We start from the raw sequence: 23442 nt of genomic DNA, 5'->3' as shown, positions 1-23442 counted from the left end.
TATCACAAAAGTAAAGCAACTCGGAATTCAAAAAGGTATCCTAAACCAATGGGTATCAGAATCGTACATAGAATGAAAACTAAGATCCGGATATAGAGTACAACATAAACCAGGAAACTAGAACATCCAGGTCGAAGAATTAGAAAACTCTCTCTCTCTCGTGTCCTGTCCGTGCTTGCTTATATATTCCGACAATTCAGCGTTCTTAGCAGCGTCATTAATATGCTACGTAGATTGGGCTAAGTACGGCAAATCATGCTGAGATAATATGCTTCGAAATTCTCCTACATACTGCTGATTATTAAATGATTGAAAATTGATGACCGGGCTAATTACGCAGTAGCAGTAGAGCAAAAACAAAATATAAGCCTGCTGCCAAATGCTAGCATTTTTCAGAAATTAACGTAGGAGAAAAATTGTGAGGGAGAGAAAAAAGCTAAAATGAAAATTTGCTTTTTTAATCCGCGATTTATGTTTAAAGATGGGTGTATGGCGTTATCTCGCGTTATAAATGGATGAAGAAAGATGGCTTTAAAGGCTCTAGATATAAACACGATACTTAGCTGTTATATTAGGAGACAGATTAAAATGTGCATCGTCCACGATGAACAGCAACAGTTAATTAAGTTGCTATCATAGCCAAAAAGAAGCAAAAACTTTTATTATTAAGTTTTGTGTTATTGGAGTCTACTAAAAAATTAAATTTCTTGAAAGAATGAAGACATTTAAACAGTATAAAATGTCAAATAAAATTCGGGTGGTAAGTTAAACAGTGGAATTTGTAGTTGACACCAATCGTGTCTGAATCTGCGCCTTCACATCGACCCAGGCTGGTCACTTATTATCACACCTGCTCCTAAGAAACCTGAGTAACTAAAATATCGGTTGGTTCCTAGAGAAGTGTTTCTTCATCTGTAATATCTCTTTCAAAGATGAAAATATTGTGGATCTGTTGAGCCGAATTTTTTTTCAAACATTGACGATCTTCAAAATATATCTGGACCTGACATTCTTCATACTTTATGCGCTCATTCGACCAGGATATATAAAAACAACTAACTGCGACGAAGAGGGCTCGTCTGCCTTTCCTATCCCCACAAACTGACTGAGTGTCCACACTGGGTGGAAAAGACCCGAGTTCGAATCCAGTCGATGACGCGAGGAATTTTTATCGGCCATTATTCATAGCATGGCTGAGTTAGTCGTTCTCAGGCGAGGGTAGCATGGTTTCTCCCCGCCCCTCGAAACTCCGGTTTTTCGTAAAGCAAACAGAAAATCGACCACAGAACACAGAAGATGACATTTAAGGAATGGGGACTGTTCTAGCCGTAGGTTATGCGGTATTCAAAATGAAAGATGGTTAACCACCTTTGCTACAGTAATGAACGAAAAGAAGAAGAAGAATCAATGATAAAATTTATAAATTCAAAATGATACTTTGTGGTATTATTATTATTATTTCTCCCTGATGAGAGAAATAATAGTAACATAAGAGCGTTATATTCGGCTATTACTGTTGGTCGAGAAATTCTCTGATTGTCCTACAGGTGTTCAGGATTGCGACTTGCTGGAATTCCTTGTAGCCTTGTAGTTTCTGAGAGGCCTATTGCTACTAGGTTCTTTGGCACCATGCTGGAGGTTGACGATGATCGGGATGGTCGTTACTTGTTCCATATGCAACATCTCTCTGAGTTCCTGTCTTAGGTCTGTGTACTTCCTGATCTTTCTCTCGTAAGTTTTCCATCATATTTATTTACTATGCTCCTAGCGTAAGTGACATACAAGTACAGTATACCTGCAACTATTTTACTCTTAATAAACCCTTACACAGCCCATGTATTTGTTTGTGTAATTTGTAGTGTCCAGGAGGACCCCCACTTGGTCTTTAATTCCCTGACAGTTGCTTTCTATGTTGCTGCTTGTTCCAATAGAAGCAGTGAAGAATCACTTTCGCCTCTACTTGCGGCTACTGTTAATCTATTCGTCTCTGTATCGTCCCCTCAAGCTGTCAGTTTTCTGACTCAACCAACACTTCATTGATGGCATTAGCAAATATTCTTCTACCCCTTTTATATAAGTGTATCCCATCCCTGTAAAAACAGTCCCTCCTGTTAACAAGCATAGACCATTCTGCGAAAAATTCTACCCAATCAGCCTTGCACAGTCTCTCTTTGGCAGTGCTGATTGACAAGGCTCTTGTCGTCTGCTTCCTCTTATTGTCTGAGCAGGACTGCAGACACTTGTAGATTTTCGGTACCTTGCATTTACCAATTTTAAACTTCAATTGCCACTTCTAAGTACATCTGCCTAATTTATGTAGACCTTGCTACGGTAGTGCCTTGGTTTTTGTCATTAACCATCCTTCCAACCTTTATATAAAAACTTGATATGCCTTCATCAATATCGTTAATAAATACTGTAAACATTAAAGGTCCCAGAACTGGACTCTGGGGGGAATCCATTAATAACATTAGTCCAAGATCAATGCCCATTGATAATCATTTTTTGTCATCTTCCACTCAACCATTTTTTATCCAGATCAGTAACCTGCCTGTAATGCCACACTGCTCCAATTTGTACAGCAGTCTTTCGTGTGGAACAGTGTCAATAGCTTTACTGAAATGTAAGTATATGACGTGAAAATTATTACTGCATCCAGTTCCTTTGTTAATGAGTCATAGTATCTAATCAGGTTAGTCAGGAAGGATCCTATCACTTTAATTAACCCATGCTCTGATTTCCGAATAATTCCATTCTTCAACTCGGCTCTTCAAATGGGTTATATCTGGCCTAACTAGGTATATAAGGTCCTGAAGAGAATCAGTAAAATGAACGAAGACTGTATATTTTCACTGATTGAATATACGTTGAAGAGATAAGAACTGGAAGCACCAATAAAAATTTTTGGAACGTAATAGGAGGCTGGATTTCATGAAATTTACCTTCAGGCAGTCGTTGATCATTTGAATAAATTTTCTGCGATAATGATCTAGGAGGAGAGTTTGGTAAAGGTGAAAGCTGAAATGGATAGCCACTTTTTGGCGAAGGGGAATATAGAAATGATTGAGAATTTATTTACTTTTTTTTTCTTTATTGACTATGGTAACACTAATACTAATATAAGTAATTTTTATGACTAATTTTTCCGGTGATTCTGTGTGTGTGCTGATTAGATAAAGGAGAGAGAGAGAGAGAGAGAGAGAGAGAGAGAGAGAGAGGTATGAATTTGGAAGAGTATAATTTCAGAAACTGCAATGATTCATTGAAACTGGGAAGGTAGAGACGAAAGGCAACGGTAACCTATTCTGCTAAATAGGCATTATGGTGGATCAACAATGTTGTGTTTGGTAGTCGGTGAAATGGTAATTAGATATTTTCAGCCTAGATTCTTCTATTAACGCTTTCATTCAGAGGAATGTCCTTTGGATAATGAACTTAAGAATTTTATTTTCTGAGATAAATGCTGCCTCAGTGCCATTTTCTGTTTTCCACCTTGCATGAACATTTAGAATAAGCTCGTTTAGGGTACACAATTTTGTTAATTAGGGAGATGGTTTTCTGGCATGTGTTAGACTGATAAGACTCCAATGTAATAACCTGGAATATGCGGAAGTTGATGTGGCCACGACTGCCTACCACTGATTACACCAAATAAAGTTGTAAAAACAAACTTAACAATGTTTATAAATATGAAGTAAGAGACCAAGGTAATTCTCTGATAAAATCCGGCTACCTTCATTTCGATTCTGTAAGCCTTTTGATATTTGTGACCTCAAGTCTTCTTCCTTTCGTGCATTATCGCGGTGTTATCTAGTTTATAATGTGGTGAGTCATTAGCATTCACATCTTTCTTTTCGTCACTGGAGGACGCTAATTAGTTTTGTGGTAAAATTAACGGATAACTAATCCTTCCTGTATAAATTATTTTAGCAATTAGCAATTTTTTCGTAGTTGGGAAAACTAGGTGAAGCAAGCAGTTGAAGATCGTAGACCGATACGATGCCTGCTGGCTTCCGATGAAACCGAATATTTTAAAACCACCCAGTATTTTTAGTACGACGGTCATCTAATATTTAAAAAGAAACGATGTTGTGTTCATGGACTCAAACTAACACTTATCCAATAGACGCCGTTGTCAGGTAGATCTGAAGTGTTAAGGGAACTTTTAAATGAAGCTCATTAGGGTTAGTTTGATGCCGTAGTGATTGGTACCGCCTTGATCCGGAAAGTAGCTTAATTCAGACTTAATTATTTATTTATAAATGAAGGATGACTAGACCTGGCTAAGCACTGATCGTCACCAGCAAGGTTAATAGAGTCGTGGAAAAATTTTGATCACACTTGTTCAGAACATATTCCAGAAATTAAAAGAAGGATTCTGAAATTATATTTATTTCTCACGAATGAACATTTAAGATCAGTATTTTATTAAGAGTGACCATTACTTTTATACTTAGGTTTTCATTATTATTAAAACGTTGAAATATATTATTTTTTAAACAAAAATTCATTTGAATTTAAAATTCACAATTTCAGCTTTTAGCATGTTTTCAATTTTCAGGTTTGTAGTTTAAATGGAAATTTAAATCGCTAGTCGAGCGACTGAAATTGCAGAATAGTTTCTTAGTATGCATCCAACCTCTCCTAGAAATCCAAATAGTATCAGGAAATTTTGAATCTGAGAGATTTCTAAAACTGTGCCAGAGTATTTGAGTGAAAGGCGTCTTTCAGTTCATCATCAGTAGAATGTCAGCGAGGTCAAGTTGATAAATTTAGACGCTTCTGTTTCAAAGGTGAAAGGGTAAACAAGCGAGCATTCGTGAAAATCATGAAATTGTGCATGAAATTCCTTCTGCACAACGCTAATCTATCACGAAATCGTTCGTGAGGAACTATATCATTTCCTTCTTGTGACATACCATTCAAACTAGGAAATGGAACAGGTTTCTTTCACTCAATTGTTTAGCAGAGTCTGGTGTTTCACTTGGTAAAAATTAGGAGTGTCCATTGAATAAGGAGAGTCGATGCACCTAATCAAGTCGACTTTAACACTTCCTTGGGCCGATTATAGCAGCAAATTGTTGATCTGTTTGGAGCGATGTTAGTGAATTAGTTGTAAAAAATTGCATTTGAATTAATATTAGCAAGGAGGATGTGCTCGATGAAACCAAAATGTAGGCCTTAGACTACCGACTCCTGATCTGGTTGGTTGGTTGTTGTAGGATTTTAGGCGCATCAGCAAATTAAGTAATATTGCACTGTACATAATATGTCTGTAAATTGCACGTGTTCTGTGGTCGATTTCCTGCTTTCCGAACGAAAAAGCCGATTTTCCGAGAGAAAAAACCATGCTACACTCTCCTGAGACGACTAACTCAGCCAGATTGTAAAAAAGATCATAGAAATTTCCAGCGAGAGGTTACACCTGCTTTTATTGACCGGGGTTCAAGCCGTGACGCTAAATACGGGTGCTGCTTCTTGTATTCTCTCTATCTTGTGAACTGCTCTGACCTCGTGATCGTTCTGGAGTATAAACAGAATATTCATTTTATGTACTTCACCTCCTCTTGGCTAACCCTGACCTCTCGCCTGACCACTTGGCTACGGCGGTCTTTTATAATTATTTTATTCCTTATTTATGTAATTGTTTTAATATACCTATACCTTATTATTTCATAATCTAATTATTTGGTTATAAATTGTTTCAGGAAAGATCCGATGAATTACTGAAACATATCCATCGTCATGCCTCGAAAGTGTGAAAATCAACCTAACATATTTCGCTGTGTGCGACTCTTTCTTAACTAAATCGCAACGACGTACAATCACGATTGATGTTCAGAAAATTTACTAATTATATTTTGGCTGTCTTCTCGGTGAGCAGAATATGGTGTGGGCACCATTTGTTATTTATACCACTTCTTCGAATGGATTACGTGGCTTGTTGAATAAAATGAAAAAGTCCATGCTATTTGCCATACCCACGATATGGAGGGAGCTAAAAGACCACGATGGCGATCGTTACGTTTGTAATGTGAATGTTACTGGATTTTCAGCAAAGAATAAGCACAAGATCGTTTATCTAAAACCTGGATTTAGCGATAAGATGAATCCCTCACGATGGCAGTATGCCAATTCTCAACCTCCATAGCATGGACTAGATTCTTTAGAAGGCGAAATGGAATACCATAAAGGTGCGATTGGCGGAGATCCGAGAACTTTAGAGGATTCTGAGACACCAGACGAAGCGACATCCGAACCGAAGCTGCTTACCAAAAATGAGTTTAATGACTCATTAGAGATATAACGCTCTCCAAAGATAAAGTCGAACTTCTAGTCTCGAAATTAAGACAGAAACACTTGATTAAGCAGAACATCAAAGTGCTTCACTATCGAAAAAGAAACGAAGGTTTGGTGACATTCTTTACAGTAAACGGTCTGCTCTTCTACTGCTATGATATCGACGAAGATTTTAGTGAATGGTTTAAAACTCCAAACAGCGAAGTTTGAAAGCTGTTCTCTTTCATAACGAATGTTTAAATCATCCATTCTCCAATGCCAACTCTATTCATCTAAAAAGAGAAATACTCGTACTATAACATGACGGCACTTCTAGAAGCAATTCCATACAGCACTCGTCAATGGAGTATGTGTGGTGACCTCTAATCCATTGGCATGTTAATAAGCATTCAAGAAAGGTTCGGCACCTCCGTAGCCAGGTGGGCAGGAGAAACAGTGCGTAGCTCACGCTTCTTGATTAGACCGGGGTTCGAGCCCGTGACCACCGAATGCGGAGGATGCGGACAGGTCAGAGAATGAACACCGCATATCCCCGGAGCAATATGGCCTTAGTTGCTAATGCGCCTAAAAACCAAACAACAACAACAACAACATCAAGAAAGGTTCAGAAAATATTATTTCCTATGCTTATGGGAGCAGTCGTTCTACACTAGACCATTACACCAGACGTAACTGGCTTCAAAGAAACATACACGAGTCAGGAATAAATAGTATGCAGTATGCTCCATTAGTGGATCCGGGAAGATTTTCCTTCCACCTCTCCGCTTTAAACTTGGCTTAATGAAGAGTTTTGTGAAAGCGATAATTAAGATAAATTTAAGAGGATTTCATTACTTAGGTGAGAAATTTCCAAAAGCAGTGCCACGAAAGTGAAAAAGGGAATCTTTGTGTGTTCTAAAATCACAGCACTTCTGCAGAATGAAAAATGCGTTCAAAAATGCCTCAGTGTATTAGAAATAAAAGCATTGCAGTTTTCAAATGGTTTTCTGGAAACATTTTGGGTAATCGCGGGTCTTCTGCATATAAAAATATACTTCAGAAACTGCATATAAAGAATTGAGATGTCGTATGCCGCTGAAACTTCATTTCTTGCATTCATATTTATACTTCTTTCCCGAAAACCTTAAGATAATGAGTGACTAGTGGACGGAAGCGATTCCATCAAGTGGCTTAATGATTCCATCATTAAGCCACCGGAAAATCGCTCTTAGAATTTCTGTAACGAAGCTATGTTGGCAGACTACTGCTAGATGTTGTTCGGCAACATTCTGGACAAAAGTGTACTAAGCGAAATCATCCGCACACCATTTTGATTGTACAACCGTTTTTACGATATTATAATTTTAACCACGAGTATAAAGCGTACTGGGTTTAAACTGTAAAAGTGATAAAAATGAAATTGTAAGCAGTCTCATGTGTTTTGTTATGAAAATCGTCTTAATTAGCTTCTATTTGTATTATCGTCACCCTCCTCACATCTGGTGAAAAAAGGCCTGGGTTCGAATCCCGTCAATGATGGGAGGAAACAATTACTTCTCTCGCTAACTTGCATATTTTCTGTACTTTTTTTTCTCTCCACAAATTTTTACCTCAGATAATCCACCAGTGCTTTATTTCATTTTATTCTTTTTCTTTCTTTCTTTTCTTTTGTTCATTACTAATTATTACAAGTACTATTTATCGTTGCTGGCTAGCTAAGAAGGTAATCAATGAAAAATAATAATTTAAAAACTCTTATTAAACTTTCGTTTCGTTTCTAGCCTTCATTTCCCCAAATGTTATTTCATTTTATGATTCCTCGAATTATTTGTAATACCACTTTGAATAATTTTAAGTGGAATTCAGCCTGGAGATTTCATTTCGGAAAAGTTCTAATTTAAGTCTTTTCTGGTGCTCCTTTTTTAAATCTCAACAGTCAAACAGTAAAAGAGCGAGAGAAGAAGGCAATAGATTCTTAGGAAGATCTACGTTTACTTTAATATAAGACTGCTGGTGCAGAAAGTCTGTAAAATTGTCTGGCTGAAGACAACTGACAGGCCATGACAGGAAACAGGTTCCGTTGAGAAAAACCGTTTAAGAAAATGAAGTTTGACAGCGTTAGGAGGAAGTGAGACCTAGGAGGTGTTAAAGTGTCGATCATTTTTCCCTGAAAATTTTGTAGTTTAATTACCGCTGCAGAAGTTCGTATAAAGATTGTCGAGGAGTTGGGGAAAAATCGTTTGAAGAATACGAGCCTTTTGAAGAAAGATGGATCATCCTAACGGTGTTATCAAGCGACGACAAGTAAGGCGCACATAACTGCAAAGGAAAGTAAATACTTACAGGTTTGGGGACATTTCAATCTCGCTGTCTTGTATCAGGCTAGTTCAGTTGATGGTTTAATGGATATATCGGATTGCAGTTTCAGATCTTTTTCTGCAGTGGTTATTGTTATAGGTTTCCGATGATGTTCACCAAGAGCACCTCCAAAACAAGGCCATTTCAGGAAAGGGGTGATAAAGGGGTGAAAATACCAATGGTATTTTACAAAGAAATGTACTTGTTATTTAAGCGTTATGTTACATCCTTTTGATGTGAATAGCACAGACAGATGAGTAGACCAGGGCCCAGTTCTGTGTGCTTAAGGACGTGTACCAGGTAGCAGTTGCCCAGGCGCTGACTGCTGCCTGGTGACTATGTAGTTGGAATAACACTAGAAAGTGATACTGATGGATTTGGACTTATGTCTAGTAGCCACCGAAGAATATATACATACAAGCCTATGATGGAACTGAAACCCGGACTTCTACAAATGCAACAAGTAACGAAACCGTTATACTGTCAGAGAAGAAAAAAGGCGAACTGGAAAATTTTTGTTTTGTTTCAGAGTTTCGGGCTGTTGTTCTCTGAAGAACAGCCCGAAGCTCTGACTTGGAACAGAAAGTCGACCACAGAACACTCAATTTACAGACAATATGTTTGGCACAATAAAATTTAAGCCGCTAAAGCTCCTAAATTCCTTCAACAACAGCATTCATTAACGGCGCCTACTTCTCCACCGATAACGTCCCAATAAAGGGTAGAAAATAGTGTATGAAAAATGGCATACATTTGAAATTAATATACTTCTTCGTGGGAAAAGTGCTGTTTATTTATAGTGAAATACTGAAGCATCTCCTTGTTAGGGGTCTGCAAAATATAATATCGTCGCTTTTAATTGTAAACTTTGCTCAATGCTACGCATAGACCCGAGGCGCTATCGAGTTTTCACAAGTACTGGATTACTATTCACTACTACATATGGTTGGTTGTTGTAGGGTTTTAGGCGCTTAAGCTATATTGTGCCGTATATAATATTTCTGTGAATACTACGTATAGACGCGTGTGTTCTGCGGTCGATTTTCCTTTTTCTGGAAGAAAAACCCGAGTTTCTTCGAGAAAATACCATGCTGCCCTCGCCTGAGACCGACTAACTCAGCCACGTTGTGAAAAATATCCATAAAAATTCCTCGCGTAATTGATGGGATTCGAATTCAGGTCTTTTCCACTCGGCGTGGTGAGGAAAGTGATTATACCAGCTGTGGTACCCACGAGGGCTACTGCACATGAAACGAAATTATTATAATTAAACATCTTAATTTTTTCGATAAAACAACGAGAGTATTAATAATCACTATCCTACATCTCAGAGATGTTAATGATTATATAGCCAGATATGTAATAAGTAATGACTACGCCAATTGTGGAGTTTACGTTCTTTGAGATGTCTGTTTAATATTTTTGCTCAATTTTTAGGTAAACGTTTTACCCAGTTGTCGTCCAACAAATAGTATTTAAGGCCTTTTAGTTACAGACTGGAATTATTAGGGAATATGATCTCCAGATCCCTCCAACATAATCTTGGATTCATACGAGTATATGAACCGGTTTCGAAGTTCCGTGAGCAAGGCCTTTTCTAGCTGTCATTTACTGCTTCCATCTGTATCCATCCCATGAAGCAATGAATAGCTACAGTTCTAAGATATCCCAAGTGGAATCAATAGACAGAACGCACCAGACATTCACAAACTCACCAGTGCTGAAAGGATAGCTTCATTTGCAGAACTCAGCTATAGAAACTGCCCTATATCCTTGTTCGACTCTTACTGACTGCTGAATTTCCAGTATTAAAAGGTACATAGGCTTTTGCAAATATTCTGATGGATTAGAATGTCTGTTTGAACAACTTTCCCCATTTTAACTTTCCTAACAGTGAAACCAGTTACTTGGTAACTAATGTTCGTAATCCCAGTTAATTTCAACTTTTCTGTTCCGCTGATTGTGATAGTTACAGGGAGAGGACAAACTTTTGTAATGGCTGTATGACGCTTTTATGAACATGCAGTGACGATTTTTTTTTCTTGCATGTAGTACTGTGAAGGAAAGGGCTGATGTTTATTTAGTGGTGTATAAAAAAGTACACGAATAAAAATGGCCGACCTGTCTGTATTCCAAAGAGATCAAATTGTTGGTGCACGTCTAGCAGGGACATTGGTAACTAAAATTTCTGATTTGTTTAACGTATTCAGAGCAACTGTATCGAAAGTGATATCTGCATTCACCAATTATGGGAAAACAAAAGCTGATAGACGAATTGTGGCATAAAATCGAACTGACTAAAAGAGATCACCGGACTGAAAGGACTGTAGCCCGAAAACATAAAATTACTGCCCCAAAAATTACTGCCACCGATTGTGACTGACCAGGTTCATTCCATGGTGCAAACATTGTTTCCTCGAAACGATACCATGTTTCAAGATGATAATACTTCAATACAAACAGCCATATTTGTTCAACCTTGGTTAGATGAGCACGAAACCGAGGTTAAGCATCTCCCATGGCCTGCACAATCACCACACAAACATTATTGAACCACATCGGGCATATTTGGAGAGGAGATTGAGAAGCAGATTTCTGCTACCTTCATCACTCAAGGAGCGTGAAACGTTTCTCCATGAAGAATGGTATAATATCTTAAGACAGTTCAAGATGCATTTGAATTTATTCCACGTAGAACACAAGCCATTTTAAAAGCAAAGGGTGGCCCAACATCATATTAATGTATACTTGTAACTCTTATCACAGGTGTTTCCATTATTTTGTCCACCCTTTGTAACTGAACTTGATATTTATAGTCTATAAGTAGGTATTTTCTTCATCTCCATTTCCCTTCAAAAGTCGCTACGTGATCATTGTCATTTTTATGATGACAGTTTCAAGAACATGAAGAAAATCAGTGGTCTCTGTATGGATCCTTACGTTATTATCATTTAAGTTTACATTTATTATCATTCAAACAACCCATTATGGGCAAACAAGTTTTAAAGCTAATAGACTAAATTATACATGCACCTAATATGGATAATTTTCAAGCATGAAATTTTATATTACTCAAAGTAAAAAAAAAAAGAAAATCATTAAAGGCCACAACCCTACGGAGGTTTAGATTTGTGGTCTTTAATTTCAAACCACTGACCAGAGGAAGACAGCTTGTCAGCGGCGCCTGAAGTGGGCTTATAAAGTGTTCCTTTTATAGTCTGAATTGTGATGTTGACCAATCACTCTTATAAAGCACAGACCCCGTTATTGTACCAACGTAATCTCGTAATTGCTGGTTTCCATAATACCACAGCCAGTCCAGAGCGTATAAGAAGCTACATTTCATCTAGGCTTCCAGAATAAAACTCATAATTTGTAGTCGTGAATAAATGGATTTCTTCTCCCCCAACCACACGTTCGCAACACATACACACACGCGTACATACACAAAATAAATGAATCCTCTCCAACACAGTTCTTCCCCTTGATCATTGCGCACTCTCCTTGGCCTTGATTCGTGATTAATAGATTTAGGTCACAAGCGAGTACTCTGACATTTTGCAAGGAAGCCTCTTCATATAAAGCAAAAGTCCATTTGGAAAATATCCAAACACATTAGTTTCAATTAGTCTGCGTGACCACTTCTCGATCTAATTTTTCTTCCTTACTAATAGGAAACTATCACAGAAAAGGAAGAGAGCGTTACGTAGTGTTCTTTTTTTTTTCAGTAAAGTAAGCCCTGACCTTGAGCAGCGATGTCTTTTTATGACACCAGCAGTTTTCAATGTTGTTTAGTTTCACTGTAATCAGATCTATTTAAGCCACTAAACAAAGTAGGCGGTAGACGAGAGTGGAAAAAGTTGGAGATGGCAAAAAACTATCAATAGAACGGGAATTGCACAATCATTGCATTGATGGCCAAGAAACTTGTTCCATATTTGTTGATACGCCTTTCTTCTAGTCGTATTCCACGAAAAACGTGGAAGAAATTGAAGGATTAGAATCTGTACTCGATTTCTTTATTTTCCTTTTCTCATTAAATCAATCCTTAATTATAAATGCAGAACAGAATTTTAGTATTAATAATGCACAACATTGATTTTTGGGGAGGAAGACTGTCTAGGCTGAAGATTGCCAATGACATCCAGTACCTTGCACCAGTCTGACTGCAGTGTAAGATGCAAAAATCAAACGAACTCTTCTGTACTCTTTTCTTTACTGTTGCGCGTCCTGTTCGATATGTTTTCTATTTTCATAGCTGCAGTTTCTTATAGTTGAGTTTTTCAGTTTCTAGTTTCATAGTTTGTCTTCAGTCAAAACATTTTATGCATTAAAGATGTTTGTGTTTAATCAATATTTCTTAAAATCGTCTTAAGCGAATATTCAAGGAGAAATAAATATTTGAATCATGAGTTAATGAAGATGTGTACATTGTTTATTAGGTACGCCGACTTAATAACGAATAGCCTCAATTAATCGGAGAATGGATTTCACAAAATGCTCAGCAGCGCTTAATACTGTAAGAACGGTAGCTCATGGATACATGCAGAGAGCTGGTTCCATCTGAAGCACAATACGTCGTGCTCTGCTCAATCATATTGAGATCCGGCGACTGAGCAGGTCAATGAAGAATGGTAGGATCACCCTTATGCTCTTTGGAATCTTTGTCAAACGATCCGTTCCCTGTGAAATGGCATATTATGTTGCTGAAAGTAACCGTTACCAGATAGATAAATTATTAGCATGAAGAGTAGAGCTGTTTGGGTAAAAATGTTCAAATGGGTTATGGCATTCAGATGAGCTACTAGTATTAGGGGGACCTAACGTATTATTCCACGAAAACGTTCCTCACACACCCTCGTGGGTAGCAAAGTTTGTAGAATCGCCGTCTTCCCCACGGGTGGGAACGACCTGAGTTCGAATTCCATCGATGACATGAGGAATTTTTATAGGCCTTTTTCACAACGCGGCTGGGTTAGTCAGTCTCAGGCGATGGTAGCAGAGCTTTTGATCTCAGAAACTGGTTTTTCGTGCAGCAAACAGGCAAATCGCCTAGAACACATGCAATTTATAGACATAATACACTGTTCTACAAAATTAACAGAATAAAATATTTTTCATGAATATTTTATTGTGAACAGTGTCGCCGAGGGCGAATATTTGATATAATAGGTATCCTACCATGCAAATTCCAAGTATCCAATAAAAATCAATACCACCTTACAGAGCCGCATATTATGCAATTATTCATGCCTATAAAAACATGATTTGCAACCACATCACTTCATTCTCGTTTTTTGGCTTGCTCATTGGGACAGCCACATTTCCAATACGCCGGATGGCAAAGCCGTCGTCGTTTAGATAATCCTTTGAGTTGGAAGGCCGTTGAACGACTTAAAGCGGAGCAATCGCAGGCGGTGGTGGCGTGTTGGCTTAATGTGCCAAGCAGTGTCGTCTAGGGACTATGGAAGCAGTTTCAGGAAGACAGAAACCATTACAAGAAGAGCTGGCCAAGGTCACCGGAGGGCTAAGTCAAGAAAAATAGACCGCTATCTGGCCCTGAGTAAGATAGAACCGTACGATGTCCCACCATCAACCGTCTCTTGAGGTTGCTGCGGCCGCAGGTGAAAACATTTCCAACCTGACTGTGTTAAGAAGACTCAGTTCAAGTAAACTCTACGCAAGGAAGCCAGTGATTTGTATCCCATTTATCTCTTCGGCGTATAGGGGAAACCCTGGAGGCCGCAACAAAGTACAAACGAAATCCCATTAACCCCAAACCACCTCAGAGCTCGTCGAAACTGGTGCCATGAACCTGACTTGGAGCACTGACAAATGGGATACAGTTTCGTTCTCATATGCGTCCCGTTTTAGCCGACAAAAAGATCCTAGAGGTTATCTTATAACTTCTAGAATCTTTTCATCCAACATCGGGAAGGGACGCTTACAGTGGAGGCGATGTTCTCGTGTGGGGCGGAATAATGATCAACGGCCGCACCTCTCTTTACGTTTTTGATGGGGATACCGTAACTGCCCAGAGTTACCGAGAACAGATCCTCCAACCCTATGTGCGACATTTTAGCGGTGCGGCTGGCCCAGATTTTCTTTTCATGAACGACAACTCCACTGCACATAGAGATTAAGTGGCGGAGGACTGTCCTAAAACTCCTGATAGCACGATCACCAGACTTAAATACGATAGAACCTGTGTGGAACGGTCTTGAGCGTCGCATTGCATGCCAACAGCCAACTCCTCGGCCACTTGGTGAGCTAAGGTCTGGGCTGGTGGAAGAATGGGATTTGTTGCCATAAAATCTTGTAGACACCCTTATATCGAGCATGGTTCACCGCTGTCAGGCCTGTTTGGCCGTTCTGATGTCGTGTGACCATATTTAACAGCATCTTGTATCGACTTCCGTAATGACCTTTTTGGTAATTCTTATACAAGCGCTATAAACGTTCGTTATGCCTGTCCGAAGTTTCTCGCTGTCTCCTCATTTCATCGTTATTCTATGGTACATTACCATACTGAATTTTGTCCCCCTTTATCGCAAACTGCACGATTTACACGACGTTTTCTACGTGTTCTGTTATTTTTTTCGAGAAGTGTATATAGCGAAAAGTGGCCTAAATCACTAATGCTCTCCAAAGCCAACAACAACTTCCCACACCATCTCACTTCCATTAGCACCCTGCATTGTTGACATCTGGCTCGATAGATCTACTGATTCGTACGGCTGTCGCCATAGTCAGGTACTGCTTTCAGTATGGAACAGCCGGAACCGGGATTCGTCTAATAAAGTAATCTTTTCCATTCCTCAAATACCTAGTGTTGTTATCTCTTGACCCTGTACCCATAGGTTCTTGTTTTTATCTTTTAGGCATGAATGGGACCGATGAAGTTGTCTGCTGCTATACCTCTGTCCGTGACACGGTCCTGCACATTGGGCATTCCGATACATATCCCCTTTGCAAACCACTGTTGTATTGCGCTGTCATCGGTCCAACGACTGCACTGTCATTTGACTGATGGCCTTGTTGCTTTTCTTTCCGTTAGCCTCTTGCATCAAAAATCTGTCTCCGGCCACAGGACTGCTGATGGCTGGATGTTTCCTTGTTGTTGGATCATTCTTAATACACCCAGTATACTCTTGACACTGTTGTGCGTGAAAACCTCAGCAGAGTGGCACTGTTCGTGACTGTACTGGCATATTTAGTGTCGATTATTATACTGAGCTCAAACTCACTCAAGTTGATACGGACACGTATCAATGCCACCGACGGTGAAAGGCCGATTCTTTTTATGAGGAGATACACCAATAAACTAGACACTCAATGTATAAGGGCAAATTTTTCGTTGAATATTTAAACATTCAACAGATGAATATTTATTCAGTTACACCAAAGAATACATATGCATTTCTACACATTGTAATTCGAAAAATTTCTCACAAATGTAGTTCGAGTATTTTGGCCTAGTGTAACTTAATGGACGTCTGTACACATCTTGAGAAATAACACTGTTCGCCAAGTTGCATAACCATAAAAGATTGCTTTGTTCAGTTAGAGTTAGAAAGTAAATGTGAGGAAAAGGGGGCGAAGAGATTTTGAGTCAATGGTGGTTAAAAAGAAGAGATTGAAGATGTCGTTAGCTGAGGTTCTGCTGCTGGAAAGAGGGAGTGGAGTTTAGAAGAATGTGGATGGAAACAGACACGCCAACAATTAGAAGTGAAAGCATGCGTACTCGTGAGACAAAGTGTTGGGAATTCTGATTTTTTGTAATTACAATTGTAAAACAAAGAACTGGCAGTTCAGCCTCGAGCCAGATTTTTTAGTTGACATGACGACCATGGAGTGTTTGTTAAGCCCTGGCTATGAGTCATGTCCCTGTTAATTAACAAGTCTGGCTATGGACTGACCATTAAAGAAAATCCTTGTTGGAAAGCAAATTTCTTACTACAGTATTAAAAGTGACACTTCTTTGTACCAGGTAATTTTATTTGAAGTCACTTTGGGAAGTTTCTCGGTGAAGACATTAAGAATTTGTGGACCGAAATCCTTGCATGAAGAAATGGCTTCCATTAAAAATGTCGGGTGTGCCTATAGATCAGTAGCAGGATGCTACTTCTCGTCAGTTGTCTTTCACATATTACAAATTTTTCATTGTAAACGTTTCCTATAATTCAATGAACACAGCAACAGTGAATTCTGCTATTCATAAAACTTTTACTATTTTGATTGATGAATGAATTGCCTATTGGTATAAAAAGTGGTCTGCGCATTTCGTTAAAACTTTTGATATACAGGAATATCTTGTTTTTTTTTTTTTTTTTTTGGTAGTTGTTGGTGCATCGGCTTCTGTGGCCATAATGCACCTCCCAAGGTTTTTGCAGTACTTTGATCCAAGCCCGAGGCGGGATTCGAACCCGCGACCATATCTTATGTGTCTCTCTTAGGTATTCCGTTTGAAGTTTCTGGACAGAAATCCTTGCATGAAGAAATGGCTTTTACGACTTCTTTTAAGACACGTTCCGTTTGAAGTTATTTCTTTTAAGACATTTTTACACGTTTACCTCTTAATATAAAATATTAATACCTTTAACGTGCGGTGATGAAGTATACAGTTCTATTTGTGATTACGTTTAAATATTTGAAGGAAAATTAAAAACAGAAACCTCAATTAACCTTTAATTATCTCTAAAAATCAAAATTTCTACAAGTTAGCATTTCAAGTGCATAAATCACATTTTGGATAGATTTCTTTTTGGATAGAAACGATGCAAACTGAATTACTATAGGGCCTTCCATAGTAATTCGGTTTGGCATCGTTTCTTAGTAATTTTCCACGAGATTGCATTTTAATGCTGAATTAAAATGCAATGAACTAGCACGGGTGTCTGTTTTCATATTCCCTTTCTTGAAACATATTTCATATTTTTTTGTCTCTTATTTAATGGTAGTTGTGTATCCCTTGGAGTGTCTTCTATCACCAGACTTTTGAAAGAATAATAAACTGAGACATTTACAGACCTCGGGAGAGAAACTGGAACAACTCGGTAACCCCCAGGGGACAGGTCAGAGGAAAACGGAGTAAACCGAAAGTGAGAATGATGACATAATTTCTCGTTGGAGAGATCAAAAGGGCTCCTATCCGTTATGCTTGACCCCATTAACAGTAAATTATAAGAAACAGTTCGCTCCCAGGTCACTTATATTGCCAGAAATTACTCAGGGGAGGAATGTAATGGCAAGAAGAAACGGAGAAGGCTTCGTACATCTACACATGGTGTGTTTTTCTTTGACTTCCTGAACCTACGATGGAGTTTTCAGACAGTAAGTACGATCAATACAGCTATAACCTGCCATAATCCTACATTTCTGAGGCAGAGGAGATGAATACTTTCACCTTAGGGTTGACTTTCAAAAGATAATGCTCTTATATAGAGCAAAATCGGTGAAATTAAAACGATAAATGGAGTGAAGCACTTTTAAAGGATGCCAATATATTAAAAGAGACGTTTATACAACATATATCTGCTAGTGCAACAGGCACGGATTTAAAAAAGAATCAAATCATATTTTGTCTTTTCGAAAGAAAGAAAATTTCTTCTTGGATATTTTTTAACCATTTTATTTTATTTTTCTGTAGCGAGTTTTTTAAAAAAACGTAAACATCACAAATTATCAGTTTATCGTTTTCACTAAAAAAATCTGTTATATGCTATCAAAACCGTTCTTGAATAGTTTTGTCAAGGTTTTGTTTGTTCATGAAATTCGCTTCGATTTTTGAATCTACAAAGATAAATCATATATCATTCGAAAGGTCTCGACCACTGACGGTGTTATGATATTGACCAGAATTTAATGAGCTAATTTTTAAATACGAAATTAATTATCTGACGCATTTGCGCAAATGACTAACTGACATTGTAAATGACTTAATGTCCAAGTTTGCAGATGATACAAGGGCTGGCAGGTTTGTTAATGGCAGTATGCCACTTCAACGGGATCTAGAAAAGTTGGACACACGGGCTGAGAAGTGAACCGAAGTTTAACCTCGACAAATGCAAAGAATTGCATTTGAATAGAAGTAATCCCAGAGAAACGTACCAACTGTGTGGTACTGCACTCGGGGCAGTACAGAATGTAAAAATACTTGGGATAATTGTGCAGTCAGATATGAAGTTTTCTGAGCGAGGGTGCCAGAGTAGGTCATGGAGTCTTGTCAATGATATACAGGAATTCAGGAGGTCTCATTTTAGGAAAGATGTAGAATTGCTAGAACGAGTACAGAGAAGGGCAACAAGACTGGTGAAGGGAATGATGGGGTGCTCTTACCAAGAAAGGCTTAATTTCGGCAAATTGCAGCGTCTGGAGACTAGGCACCTGCGAGGTAATCTGATTGAGGTGTATAAGGCCTTGAATGGTTTGAGCAGGCTCAGTGCTGATGGGATTCTTCCCCTTTCTCAGATTACGACCATGAGGAACCTGAGGGAGTATAAATTCAAATCGAGGAAGGACAGTTGTAGAATAGATGTTCGGAAATTTGCCTTTAGCCAGTGAGTGGTTGATTGCTGAAACGAACTTCCATCTGACGTTGTGAAAGTTGATAGCTGAAATAAATTCAATAAAGAACTGGACAAATTTTTAGAGTGGATGGTTGTGTGAAATGGGAATTTTTTATTTTTTTATTTTTTGGCTGACGCTAAATAAGCTTGATTTCTTGCATTATATGCCTCTACTAATGCTAATAATGTTATAAGAACCACGATAACAGTTGACCCTGTTGATCTTGTAATGGATAAAACAATTTCTAATAATTTTCAATTTACACCAAACAATATCCAATAATTATAAATTTCCATCGCACAATTTCCAACAACAATAATCCAATGATTATCTAATTATTTCCAATTTCTCTGTCAAACAATTTCCAATAATTATCCATTCATTGAATAATTATTGGAAATTGCTTAACCTGTCTGCATCTCCAAATGGCAGTCGTATCAATTTCCGTTGCATCTTTCAAATTTTCACTAAATTATGCATGTATTCGAAAACGTCATAAATTTGCTGATCAGAAATGACTGAAGCAATGGAATTTTCTGTAAAAACACGTGGCAGTGCAGTAACATGTCATGGAAGTTGATAACTTAAATAAATTCAAGGAGGAACTGGACACTCTTTTAGAGGGAATGGTTGCGTGAATTTGTTTGGCTGATGCTACATGAGCTCATACGCTTGCTTTCTTGCATCACATGCCTCTATTACTATTACTATGTCATGTGACGTTTTTCGAAGTGGTATTGGGAGGTAAATTCAGTCTCGATTCTTTTTTTAATGGCTCTTGTATTTTATAGTTGCCTGAAAGCGTAAGTTTGGAAAAAAATTATTTCTAGAATATGAATTTTTCAGACTCATAAAAAATAAAACTGAGCGTGTGTTTTGAATTGAGGTTTCATTGTCACATTATTTCCATTTTTTTATTATTTTTTTTTCTATTTTTATTATTATGGTTTTTCTTTTAAATTCAAGTAGAGTCGGATTAAAAAAAATAAAGAAAAAAGAGCTGATTTCAAAAATTATCTTGTTTTCCTTTAGATTTTATTATTTTGATTTCCATACAAAATCAGCTGCGTGGCAAATAACTCGTCGTTAAAATTATTACTCTCCGGTGTTTGTAAATGACGCTGATGGCGTAAATGAACGCCCGACTTCACATTTCCCTATTGACATACAAAAACCCGCTTAATTTACGGGCAAGGTTCTTCAATCTCTTGAGGTAAGAGGATCGCACAATTTACAAGATTTATGAATAACTTTGCATTTGTTTCTGTTTTGTTGTTGTTTGTTTTGAATGGAGAGCACGTAATTATGGTTAAAACTTCGACATCACCAATTTGAGGCCGCCGATGCCTAACACCAAAACAATGATACTATGTAATTTTTAAATTAAAACACCAGTTTTAAAATTACGTATTTATTTATTTATGAACTTCCAAATAGCAAAATATAAGGAAAACAACAGGCATTAAAGTGTATAAATTGTATGTTATCTGCAAAGTGTAGAATCAAGGCATTGTACAGAATGTCTGGCAAAGTATGAAACAAACTTTAGACATTATCACAGATTGCCTAGGCAATGTATAAAATTCCTAGGCATTTTATACAATGAACCACAAATAATGACCGTCCCACCACATCGTGTGGAAAATACCTGGGTTCGAACCTTTTCTAGACGGGAGGCATTTCATGTTCTTTTTTCATACCGATGGTCGAGTTCGTTCTCGTTGTGTGGTCTCAGCTCCTGGAAAGTCGAGCTTATTTTTATTTAGAAAAACAGGAAAATCGACCACAAAACTCAAGCAATTTTAAATTGTATAAAATGTTTTTGTTCGGAAAATTTTACGATACATTCGATCCAATTCGGAGTATTGGAAGCCGTGCCTAAAAAAAAAAAAAGAAAAAAAAAACGATCCTTCTAGAGAAGGTTTAGAGAAGGGTGAGCAGATTGGTGAGAGATGCGAATCGATGCCCATACATATGGGACTCACATCTGATGAGCATGGGTTTGGCACACCCAGAGTCCCAAGCTGGATATCATCATTCTTCTGTTTCTTGGTGATTCCCTTCTACTTCTCTCTCTCTCTCTCTCTCTCTCTCTCTCTCTCTCTCAGGATAACTTAGAATTTTTTTTTTTTTTTTTGGCCGGTGCAGCAAAAGCCTCAGACTTCCTTGAACTAAATGGATAATAATAATAATAATAATAATAATAACAATAATAATAATATAAGGCTTGGCAGCTGGGAGTATAGGAGGTGCTGAAGAGGATCAATAAAATTAATGAGGGTGGTATATTTTCACTGGTAAGAATGACAAGAACCATGGTACACAAATATAAAAGCATAGCGAGTAACAGAAGGTTGGATCTTATGAAGTTTACCTTTGGACAGCGTGTTGCAAATGATCGGAATAATTTACTTGCCAAAGTGGCCAAGGCGAAGAGTATGGTTAACTAAAAACCGCAACTGGATAATCACTTTTTTTGCAATATGAAGAGCATGAGTGATATTTTTTTTTTTTTGCAGATGCAAAAAAGTCCGTTTTCATGTACCTTAGCCATTATAATACCAATAATAATTTTGGGGGGTGACATGGTGAATAAGTCCAAAAAGGTTTCTTCCGTACAACGGGAGATATTTTTTGCCTTTAGTTGCTACGAAAATCGAAACAAAGCTTTACACAAAGTGTTAAAAGAGCAGCGGCAACGCTATTTATTGGACGCTACCGGGAGGGCGCTGAAATGAGATTAGATCGGCGAGTTCTGTTACATGTTATTAGTATTATGTGCATTAGGATGTGTTTCTTGGGTGCAGTAATTAAGGCGTGTTTTACGCCCGTGGATAGATAGATATGATAAGCATCACCCCTCCATTGATGTTGGATCGATTCAATTGGCTGGTTAGCAGCCATCAAAACGGAAATTACTTGAGGCGGGGTAAGCACAGGAGGTAACCGTTTTGAATAATTGTGGCCGCTTACCCTGTTGAAACCACTGTGGGTGGTTTGTCAGATGAATGATATGCCTTTGTGCAGATGTCTGTGGGCTGACGATAAAAATCACTGCTCGTTGGAAATGGGCATAGGCGTTTCAATGGTTAGTCTGATGGTGAAAAGTTGTAGCTCCTGGTTACATACCTACGGGTTACCTGACGAATTAAGGGTTCTGATCCTGCTTTGGTTAGTGTACAACATAAATATCACTTCATTCGAACAAGCGAGTGCACGCTGTCATGTGGTTTTTGATAGAAGATCAGAAGTTGCCTGCGACTGGGGAATATGTCGTACAGTGGCTATGTGAACTGATGAGCCAACTGTGAAATTGATCTCGATGTTGCGGTAGACAGCATTTAGGGACCAGATTTGAGTTTGAATTTGTAATCCATCACCCTTGACACGACAGGTATACTTCAAGGGTGTTGTAATCCATCACCCTTGAAGCGTACTTGTCGTATCTGGGTGGCTGGGTTCGTGTGTCGGAGAAACTGGGGGCTCCTGTAGAGAAACAGGGGGCTCTTGCCACTTGTGATGGCGACAGTTGAAGCGAATCGTTGCTTTGCTTCTTGAAGATGTTGGTTCGGACTGGTCTGCTACTGAGCTGCGTATTTCTTTGTAATTAATGAAAGGATGCTACGTGCCCTGTTCATTTCATTACTGCGTGGATTTGTATATGAATTGCGTTCCATTTCCTGAGCAGTGCTATTCTTGATTACTGTTTCAACACTGTTGTGTGATGGGTACATCAGCTACATACGTTGCTGATGTACCCATACGTTACAAAATTGTTGACTTATGCTAATTTTGATTTTATGTAGTGAATGCAAAGTCGGCGTTCTATGGTGAGGTGAAGCAGTTAAATATTTCCTGGTGAGAAAGATTTATCCACTAATCAAGACCAGCAGACTCATGATCAGCTTTCATGCGAAATATATGGTCTGCACGGATAGGTAGCACAGTGGTATCATCACCGTCCTCCCCACACCGGGTGGAAAAGGCCCGGGTTCGAATCCCATCGATGACGCGAGGAACTTTAGTGGGATTTTTACACTCCGTGGCTGAGTTAGTCGGTCTCAGGCGTAGATAGCAAGGTTTTTCACCCCAGAAACTGGGGTTTTTTCGTCCAGCAAAGAAGGCAAATCGACCAGAGAACACACGCAATTTACAGACATATTACATATACTGGCATGTGAAAGAAATTTTGGGTGGCCCTTATATAATAATTTGAAATTTTAATTTAGTGCGAAA

This window comes from Mastigoproctus giganteus, chromosome 9 (genome assembly GCF_048544385.1).
Source record: "Mastigoproctus giganteus isolate SK-2022 chromosome 9, ASM4854438v1, whole genome shotgun sequence".
NCBI lineage: Eukaryota > Metazoa > Arthropoda > Arachnida > Uropygi > Thelyphonidae > Mastigoproctus > Mastigoproctus giganteus.
The sequence above is the reverse complement of the archived record's forward strand: the minus strand, read 5'-3'. Positions refer to the sequence as shown.